At 37.3% G+C, this 10919-nt stretch overlaps 1 long non-coding RNA gene across 2 annotated transcripts; it reads left to right on the forward strand.

Annotated features, from left to right (window-relative positions):
• Window positions 1-6039: 6039 nt before the first annotated feature.
• LOC306643206 lies at window positions 6040-10400 on the forward strand. 2 transcript variants are annotated; one of them, XR_013758850.1, is made up of 3 exons: window positions 6040-6174; window positions 7903-8526; window positions 10313-10400. It is a non-coding gene; the product is annotated as an uncharacterized lncRNA (long non-coding RNA). The 2 variants fall into 2 exon arrangements; XR_013758851.1 differs by having other exon boundaries at window positions 7903-8530; window positions 10313-10399.
• The last annotated feature ends 519 nt before the right edge of the window (window positions 10401-10919 follow it).

A 10919-nucleotide genomic window follows, 5' to 3' on the forward strand; every position in this document is an offset into this window, starting at 1 on the left:
CTCATGCACACTAAATGTAATAAATATAGACTCATTTTATTATTCATTTTTTATTCATCTCTTTTATGATTGTGTTTGCTTCTTCTTTGGGTTCATTCTGTTCAATCAAAATGTTTAAAATATTTTTATTATTCTATTTTTTTCTTTCTGGAACTTGAGAAATGGATTTTTTTTATCATCAACATATCCTTTTCCTCCTCATCATCATTATTTGGTACTGGAGATCGAACCCAGGGATATTTTACCACTAAGCTATAGTCTCAGTCATTCTTAATTTTTATTTTGAGACAGGGTCTCACTGACTTATTGAAGTTCTCTCTAAGTTTTTGAGGCTGGCCTTGAACTTGTCATCCTCCTGCCTCATCCTCCCGAGGTGTGGAATTTTAGGAATTCATCACCAAATCTGAGAGAAATTCTTAACCAGCTCATATCATTTATATTATTTTGTCTAATAAAATATTCTTAATGTTGTAAGACATTGTAGATATTGTTTTATGCAGTCAACATCTTTTTATGTTTGGTCAATATGTGCATTTTCTGTGGTGCTTCATTCTCTTCTGCATTTCTATGTGGTGTGTGTGTATGTGTGTGTGTGTCTTTGTTTAGGAAAATGTTCCTTCTTTCAAAGAACCTCTTTTTAATGAAGGTCTGTTGGCAATAAAGTTTCTTATTAAAAAAAAAGTATTTTCCTTTTATCTTTTATAAAGGATATTTTGGTAGATTGGAATTACAGGTTAGCAGTTATTTTCTTTCATCACTTAAATGTCATTCCATTGTCTTCCCTTTGAAGACACTTTTACCGTTGAGAAGTTGACTACTGTCAAAAGCAATCAAGGTTGTTGTCTGTTTAAAGATTTTCTCTTTGACTTAGATGCTTAGCAGCTCTACCAAGATGAACCCAGATGTAGTTTTCTTTGTATTTATCCTGCTTGGCATGTGCCGAGCTCCATGATTCTGCAGGTTTATGTATTTGAATAGTTTTAATAATTCTTGATTATTATTTCTACAATAATTTTTACCCCATTTATTTTTGTCCCTTTCTTGTAGTCTATTTTATAGATGTTATTTATTTATTTTTACTTTGTTCAACATTTCCTCCTATAGGTTCTCTTCCATTATCATTTTTCCCCATAGTTTAGATATTTTTTGTTTTTGAGTTTCCTAATGCTGTCTTCCTCCATGCCCAAACTGCCATTGAACCTAACTATTGAGTTGTTAATTTTAGATATTTATTTTTAGTTATGAAATGCCCACTTATAATTGTTTTATAACTTCTGATGATATAATTTTTATCACTGTTCTATCATTTCCTCTACTTTCCTGGACTGTGAAGTTTTTCTTTGCAGACTGCTCCAGTCTTGGCCAGCCTGATGGCCAACTTCTGCCAGGTGATCATTCCCTTTGCAGTACTGTGATGTCATCCCTCAGCATTTCAGTGTGTTGAGTCACGTATAATAAGGTATAATAGTAGTAGTTCCAGGAATCTAGACCTTAACGTGGACTGCCGTTAAAGTGGATATGGTAGTCATTTTGAGGGAGAACCCAATTCTTCCATAATATCTGGCAATATGGTTGGTAGAACAGTACCGAGAACAAATTGTCCTTTATTTTATCCTGAGTATATAAATCTCCTATCATTCTAGGACAGTTGTTGGTGGCATTAGAATCCTTAACATTTCTAAAGTGTATTTCTGATTTTTGGATTTCTAATATTGATATTAATTTTGACTCTGTACAGGAGTCCTGGCCTTCGGTGGTTCTCTTTCTTTTTCTATGTCTGTCACTAGCTCTTTATCTTTATATGTCTGCCTTTTAAAAACTAGAATGTGATTAAATTAATTGGTTTAAAAATACACTGTGTGTCATGCTGTGAATATTGGGTTTAAATACAATTGCAGTAGGTTGCACTAATTAATTAATTGGGCTTTATTTTACAAGCTTAGAGTTAAGGATGCTTGAACATAATATGTAAATTTATGCAGAATGTGCAAATTAGTATTTTGATGCAAGCATCCTGGCACATAGAAAAAATACTGGATGTAATTGTGATGTAAACTGGATTTACTTATTTTGTGAGTTAAATTATCATCTGAAAAACTCTAAATGTGGACTGGGTTGGGTGGGGAAGGAAAATAGGTATGGGAAGGTGAACTTAGAGACTTAGATTATAAAAATTTTTAATTTATTTCAAAATTCATACATCTTAAATGCTTAAGAGGTAGGAAAAAGGTATTGATCAAATGAAAGCTTTTCTGAGTTGGCTGCTCATATCTGAATTGATAGCTCCTGTTTTATTACTCTGTCCTGGGGTTTACCTCAACTGTATCCATTCACTTGACCAGAGTTTCATGAGCTGCCAAAGTGATCTTCAATAAGATCAGAGACAGACAGACTAACAGAATGCAGTCTTCTTGTGGTCTAATAACTTTGGGGGTATTCATGTGCACATAATTAATTATGATGCATTGTGATGATAATGCTAATAAATCTAAGGGTTCCTGGCAGTCGTTCTGGCTTGAAGCAGTTCATCCATTCCTAGAAATAAAGTTTAGTAATCAAAAGTGGGATTTTTACTTGATTAGCTAAGAATGCACTCACTACATGTATCAGAAAAATTCAACTATTGTGGTTGAAACAAACCGGAATTTTTTTCTCACACACTGAACACACTAAATTAGTGGTCATAGACAGTGCTTTGTTGTATTTTTTTTTTTTTTTTTTAGATTTTTCTTGGCCTCTATTTTTAAGGACCAAATGGTTGCTTTATCCTGAGCCATTGATTCTGCTTCACAGAAGAATGAATGAAAGAGTAGGAGAGGAGACTGTTTTTCTTTGATGGGTTTGCATTTTCAAATTCAGGAATAGAAGACTTTCTTCTCTGCCAGATTTCTCATTAAATATATTCAGCCAGTCAGGATACCTGCTTAAGTTTAAAGAAATCATGGCAGAGAGCCAGGCTAGTGTGGTGAATGAGTGTTGGGTTATGATTTACCTATTGGGGCAGGTGTGGCTACTCTCTCCCATCAACGTCTTCCTCCACCTATTTGTATTCTTTAGACAAGAGAAAAAGAGGGATAATAATGGATTTTATATAAAGAAAGGGCTATGTCTGCCACAACTTTCACCCCTGAAGAAATATGGTAGAAATAATTTCATAAGCAAGAACATATCTCTAAGATCTCCTTTCTTCATTTCTCTTGTTCCACAGCTTCTAGACTCACATAGACCCTTCAAACTTTCCCTTTACCTCTAACACTCAGGTTCCCACCAAGCCCAACTGGCTTTGCTGAAACTCAGAGCTGCTTTCTCTTGCCTCTTCTACCCACACTGCCGTTCTGATCTATTTGCATCACCTTCTTTCACCAAATAATTGTGACTACTGGCTTCTCTCAAAAGCCCCACTTGATGTTGTCAACTGAGGAGGTACCTGGAGCAATATAACCACTTCCCCAACTCTAGAAGTCTTTCTCAAGTAATTCAACCTGTTCTGTGAATTCTGCACTGCATAGGATAATCCCAGAGCTAATTATAAACTGTCTTTCTTCCTTAGGGAGAAGAGCAGTAGGTAAAGTTATAGGAAAAAAAAAGAAATACATATATATGAATAATTTTTTCTTGTTACATGATAAATCCTGTAAAACATTTGAACTAATTAGTAACACAGCGAACAAAATGACAAATGAAGAGAATAAGTGACTGACCTTTAGAGGAGTAAAGGTGAAATGAATTCCAAAGAATATGGCAGTACAAATAGACGAGTTTTAGTCAAGACAGGAGCAAAACTGTGGGATTAAAATATGACAAAATAATTTGCAAATCGTTTTTTCTCCAAATTTATTTCCCTCTTCCTTTCTACATAACAACTTAATAGTTGCAACTTTGTTTTCTTATTCTGTTAACTACTTTTATTTGTAAATCTTTTCTCAAAAACAAATGATTAGTTTTCATAATGCTTTCTCTACTCCACCTCCCTAAATCTGTTCCTGATAGAACTTCTTATGGCAAAGGTTTTTGAAGGGAAAGATAGAACAATTGCACAGTGTGACTGTTTCCTACACTCCATGCTATGAGATAGAGCCCCCCTTTTAATTTATTTTGATTCATTGTAAACAAATGGGGTACAATTTATTTCTTTGGTTGTACATGAAGTAGAGTCATCCCATTTGTGTAATCATACATGTACATAGGGTAATGATGTTTTGTCTCATTCTGAGATAGACCCCTTTTTACTGAATGAAGTACATTCATTTACTTTTGGCTTTTGGAAAGTATATTATCTTCTTGGTACCATGACAGTTAAGGGGTCAGGAATTTGTAGGAATTTCTAATCAAGTTTTATTAGAGTCTGGCTCCAATGATTTCTACACTGTGACATTACCCAAAGATTTAATTTGGACTTAATTAATTTATCCATGCATACAGTCATCAAAATATTGAAAGGTCATAATAAATAAATGGAACATTGTGGATTTAATATAATGACAACAGAAAACTATTCCTCCCATGGTCCACTTAAGCTTAAGTGGGCTAGGGATTTCCTGGCCATGGATGAAATACCAGAACTGTAAGATAGATTTTCTAGTCACTCTGAAATTTTTTTAAAAAATGTCTCTATCTTCTGAACCAAGAACAATTATCCTTCTAGTAATCAGGGTATTCAGGTCAAGGTTCTAACTAAACTCTGTACTCTTTCCTCTGTTTACTACTACTTTGGGCTTGGGAACCTATAATCCTTGCTGTTGTGGTTTCTGGTCCTCTGTGGGTTGAATTTTGGGGTTAAACAGGACCAGAGGAAGAGCTTATTCTTGCTTAACAATCATAGTTGGATCCAGCACCTAGGGTCTCTGGGCTACTTTTGCCTTTGTGTGTTTTCTGAGGTTTCTTTAATGAGCAACTCCAAATGCATGTCTCCAAATGTGCCAAATAGTTTCCTGTTTGTTGCTAGGTGTTCTACATCAGTAACCTCGCATAGACTTTCCTTACTGAGGTTTTCTAAAAGAATATGAAATATATATTTGGTCTCTGGCCCCATTTCCTGGAACAGAGCTCCTAAAACTTTTGGAATCTCCAAAGTGATACAAGTTTTGTATGTTATTGAAATGATTGGTGGGCGGGAATTCCAGGTTAGTCTCAGAATGAGGAATGGTTTCCAGAGGAACCAACTACATGATTAGAAGATTGTAACTTTTGTTCTCACTGCCTGATCTCAGGAAGGAGAGAAGGGCTGGAGGTTGAGTTAATTACTAATGCCCAATGATTTAATCAACAATTCCTATGTACTGAAGTGTTCACAGAAACCCAAAAAGAGAGAGTTCAGACAGATTTGAGTTTGGTGTACATGTGGAAGTGCTGGGGAGATAGAAATTGTATGGAAGTTCTAAGGTCCATCTTCTCCCATACCTCACCTTATACATCTCTTCCACATGGCTACTCCTTAGTTGTATCATTTGTAACGAACCAGTAATCTAGTAAGTATTGTTTTCCCCTGAGTTCTATAATCCATTTTAGCAAATTACAGAACCTGGATGGGTAGTTATAGGAACGTCTGATTTACTCTTGGTTGGTCTGAAGTACAGGAAGCCTGGACTTGGAATTGGTATCTGAAGTGGGGGCAGACTTGTGGGACTGAGTCCTTTAACTTGTGGGATCTGATACTAACACCAGATTGAAAGTGTCAGAATTGAATTAAATTGTAGGACACCCATTTGGTCTCCATACAATTGGAGACTTGCTCAGTGTCAGAAAAATCCCCAGACATCTGGTGTCACAAGTATTGAGTATTATGAGAAAGATTTTAGAGAAAAGCAGTTGATATTCCTACATAAGTGTCAAAGTCCTTCCAATATTATACTTAACTCTTGGTTAAAAAAAAATTTTTATTATGTACCCTTGCCCTGTCATTTATAAAAGTGCAGTTTGCTTCTAGTTCAGCCTTCTAGTTCTCTCCTTTGACCAGATGACTGACACTGGCAATGTACCATCCAGTTTATAATTAGGAAGCGTGTGTCAGGCTCCAAGTCTCAGCTCCCTTCAATCTACAGCAGTCCAACACTTAAGGCAGTTTTCTAAAAGTTTCTCTCATACTCTTGGTTGAAGGTCAATCACCTCTATCACTTCCCCACATCCTTCCAGTAGCTCACACCAAAGAATTCTGTCCTGGAAGAGGCAAGATGGGTGGCACAATCAAATTTCCTAAGCATTACTTGCATGGGAGGCCTGGCACTGTCTGTTGGGAAGCTGCATCTCTCACTGTCTTGGTCTCAGCCTTTCAGGTCTCAGGAGAATCTGAGATAGGGTAAATGGCAGTTTGACAATCTATATATTTATGTCTGTATGCTAGACATGATGTCTGACATTGGAGGTAAAAGCTGAGTAAGGCTTGCTTAGTACTTCTTAGGATTCTTATGTTTTAACCATTTTATAATATTGCCCATAAAGACTTGATGCACAAAATAAAAAAAAATTAATTATTATAGTATGTGGCAACAGGGTAAAGGAGCTGATAGAGCTGGGGGTTGCCCCACTTGCCTCTGCCCCCTCTTGGAGATTAGCAGAGGAAGGCAGATGGCAGGAAGTGGGATGGAGTCTGAGGAACAAGGGATGATGATGACTATTTCTGCTATTATTATTTGACAAATTCCTTTTATGGTCCTATTCAGTTAATTCTCATTCCATGGGTTTATATTTTACCTCCCAAATGGAATGCTTAGCTTTTGGAAAGACTGCCTTTTTCTTTTTCTTAAAGTACTAATGTAATGCTGGGCATGTACTTGGACAAAAAAAAAATTGTTTATTTAAATTCCTCTGTATTTCAGTAAGCAAACTTAAACTAATGATTGATGAAGGAGTCAAAAGAGGTGATAGAGTCAAAAATAATATCCTGATCTTGAGCGAGAAAGTGTAGGATAATGATGATACTGTTTGAAAAAAAAAAAAAGTTTAGAGAACTTATTTGGGTACATAGAATTTGCAGTAAGCTTGAGACATGGCTGCTTAGTAAGTTGGAAAAGATGATCCATCTGAGACACATCCCTCAGTTGATAAATTTCACTTTTCTGTGAACAAAAAGCATCTTTCTTTCAGATGTATGTAGGCCCATGTCTGAGCTCAAGTTTGGCAATTAAAGTCTTCCTCTCTCCCTCTGTACAGTTTGCCTCTGTACAGTACAAAGGATGCATGTCTATGTTTACACGTTGGTGTGGAATAAGTAATTGTTAATTACATTTATCTATCTATCTATCTATCTATCTATCTGTCTATCTATCTATCTATATCTCTCTATCTTTTTGCTTTGTTCAAAACAGAAAACTTTATTTTGGCAAAATATCTGTTAAGTTGTACTCTATTTTAAGATGGAATTGTGTGTATGATTTTCCTGCTGAATTCATGCTGACTTTTGAACTCAATTAGATGTAAACTCTATGATGACAGGTTAGGAAATTTCAGAGATATGCCTGGCAACAATATATGCAGTATATGTTTTATCACCCTGTCACAAATTCTCCCTCTCCTTTTCTCTTTCTCTTCCTAAAATCTATAATATCAGAGCAAATCACTTTGTATTTACCTATAAAATGCATGATTAGGCAATAGACATTTTACCAGGAAATGAAGAAAAATAGCTTGAATTATTTTATTTATCCCTGAAAGGATTGTCTTTTAGGAAGTTTGATCCTGAGGAGTGGATAAAAGTGAGTCATTTATAGATGTTTTCTTTTAGCCAACAAAATATATTTTATAGTTCAAGAATTGTCAGAAAGAAAAAAAAAGCAAAAGGAAAGTTTTACTTTTTAAAAAAAATCAATGACAGTCTCAATCTGGTAATGGAAAAAGATATTACATTAATGATACAATTCAATGTTCATGTATGTCCCTCACATCATTATGTACAAAGCACTGCAGCACAAAGTAAAATCTGGGAAAATCTAATACTGCTGGATGGAAAGAGTTCATCAAGAAAGTACTGAGTTTGCTATGTACTGAGTGTCCATATTCCTCCACCCTCCAAACAAATAGATTGAAGCCCTAATGCTCAATGCATTTGGAAATGGGGACTTTGGGAAGTAATTAAGGTCATGAGGATGGGATCCTCATGATAAAATTCGTGACCTCATACGAAGAGGAAGAGAAAGAGAGAGGAAGAGAGAGGGTTTTCTTTTTGTGCAGGCACTGAGGAAAGGCCATTTGAGCATACAGCAAGAAGGGCCTGTGGATCAGCAGGGAAGAATCCTCACCAAAACCTGAATCTCTGAACACCTTGGTCTTGAGAGTCTAGCCTCTAGAACTTTGAGAAAATAAATGTCTGTTGTTTGAGATACCCAATCTGCGGCATTTTATTATGGCAACCTGAGTGAGACAGAATTAAACTTTGAAGAATCCACAGGAGTTCTTTCACAAACCACAAGATTGATATTGTCCCTCTGGCCCTGTTGGTCTGCTCTCCACATGTCTCCATCTTGGTCTATGCACCTCAGAGCTCACCTGCAAGGGATACATCGACAGGTCTCCTTGGTGCTCTAAATTCTGGTAGGTGAGTCCTGGAAAGACGTGAAAATGAGGGACGAGGGTGCAGTATGGTGATCACTTCAGTGGTTCCCCTGGCAGTGTTACTGCTGTTGGCTGTGTCACCTAAGGAAAGGCCACTGCTTTCTTCCAGGTGCCTGGTCTCCATGACTATCCACTTCTGGCCGTTAGTTATTGCTCCTTTTCTTTGTCCCCTCAGGTTTAGGGATGGTAAGTCTCCCTACTCCATCACCAACCCCAGGGTGCTACATTATCTTTTGGTTTATCTACAACCTGCCCATGAGTTTGCAAATACTCCCTTTATTAAGCTCCATTCAGAGCATCCTAATTTGAGTATACCATCTGCTGCCTGCTGGGACCCTGACTGATCAAGACTGTAAATTGTGTGAGGATGAATCTGTCAAACTCACCCAATAAATGTTAGCTATTTTTACTACTGCACTGTGATAATATTTTGAAATGTAAGCAATATTTTTTCTTGCAATATTGCCTATTATCACTTTACTAGTCCCAATTAGAGCAGCTAGGCTGCTGATTTCAATGCTTTATCGAAAGTTTTTCTTAACAACCAAAACTTTAGAAAGAGAAAAACAACTTTGGAGTGTGAAATGAATAGAAGCTCCAAAGAACTAAAGGTTTAGAAACCAGAGTAGGTAAAGTAAAGAAGGAAGATTCATGGAGTCTCATCTGGTGGGTCTCTTAGAAGAGACACTGCACTTACCTCTTAGAAAAGCAAGCTAAGGCTAGGGTAAGAGAGGACAGAGACTCTACAAGGGATAGATACATGATGCTTATGCAGACAAGGTTATGCTCAGGAAGGTGACAGGACCCCAGGGAAAAAAGCACCTTCTTGAGACCCTATGCAGAAATGTCAGAGACTTGTCACATGGTATTAGAGTGATGCAGAAGTCACAGAACGCATTTTCAAGTCCCACGAGGATCATAGATAGAGCTAGGAGAGATCTCAGTGCTGCCTGATGGATGGCCAAGGGCTAGATGGAAACAGTACCATTATAAGAGGGTGCAAGCAGGGCTGAAAAACATCACTGAAGAATTGCCCCTTTCCAGTACATGGGTGTCACCTACCACAGAACTTAGATACAGTCCCAAGGAGATGATAAAAGGGGACGGATTCCTGAATCAATTGATAGTATTATCTCTCCAAATATGAAACTCAAACATAAAATGAATCTTACATTTAAGAAAACAGAAGTTTTATTCTTTGCTTGACCAAAGTTATGGATATTGAGCCATACCTGCTACATATTAATATTTTTATGATCGTTAATGAAATGAAGAGAGTTGGAGAGTTTTCTGGGTGGAAGTAATAGTGTATTCTAAGGCAGAGAGGTCAGGGAAGGCAGGCATCATATTATGAATAATGTTCATGAATACTGGCCACGTGATTTCTATGTGGAGACTCTCTGCTAACTTGTAGAAATTCACTGCTGTTTTCAGAACTACCCCAAATCCTTGTTTTACAGACGCTGGAGCTAAAGGAATCAAGTACCCAGATCATTGCTCTGGTTTGGAAGTAATTTGATCCCCAAAGTTTTGTGTTCCAGAAGCTGGTCCTCAGGGTGGTGGTGTTGAGATGTTGGAAGGTATCAGAGCTAGGGCCTAGTGGAGGTAATTAGACCCTGGGGACTCTACTTTCATGAATGAATTAATACTATCTCTCAGGAGTAAGTTGGGTCTAGAAGGACTGGGTCAGTTCCTTCTAAAAAGAGTGAATCTGTCTCCTCCCTGATCTCATTTCCTGTTTTACCACATGCTCTCTCTTTTTCAGGTACTCCTAACATGATGCTATATACTATGAAATCCTCACAAAGCCTACTGGATGCTGGTGTCCTTCTTTTACTTCCAGAACTGTGACCTAAATAAACTTCTTTCCTTTAAAGTATCTAGCCTCTTAGGTATTTTGTCATAGCAAGACGAAATGGACTATGGCAGTCTGAGAGCCATTAAGTGGCAGAGCCAGGCTATAAGCCGGGGAGTGTGAGCCTCAGAAGATCTAGCCTGCCTTCTCATGAAGGGACATGCTGTCATGCCCCAGACTGTACATTTCATGAAGTAAATTGAAGGCAAAGGGATTTTCAAAATTGCTGTCATGATGAGGTTGGTGTTTTCAAAGAACAATCTGGGACAATGTGGAGGAAGAATTGAAGAGATGTAGGACTGAAGGCAGGAAGACCAATGTAGAGGTGTTTACATGGACTAGATGAGGAGTGGAAGGTCAGGAAGGGTCATAAATAAAGGGAGTGGTAGTGGGGCTAGTCTTGACATGGCAATATGAATGAATTGCAAATAAAACATTGAGGAAGGTGATTCCCAGGTTTCGGGCATGTGTTACTACAGGGAAGGCAGGTTTGTATTTGTTGATACGAATTACTGTA

The sequence above is a fragment of the Sciurus vulgaris genome, assembly GCF_902686455.1.
Source record: "Sciurus vulgaris genome assembly, chromosome: 13".
Classification (NCBI taxonomy): domain Eukaryota; kingdom Metazoa; phylum Chordata; class Mammalia; order Rodentia; family Sciuridae; genus Sciurus; species Sciurus vulgaris.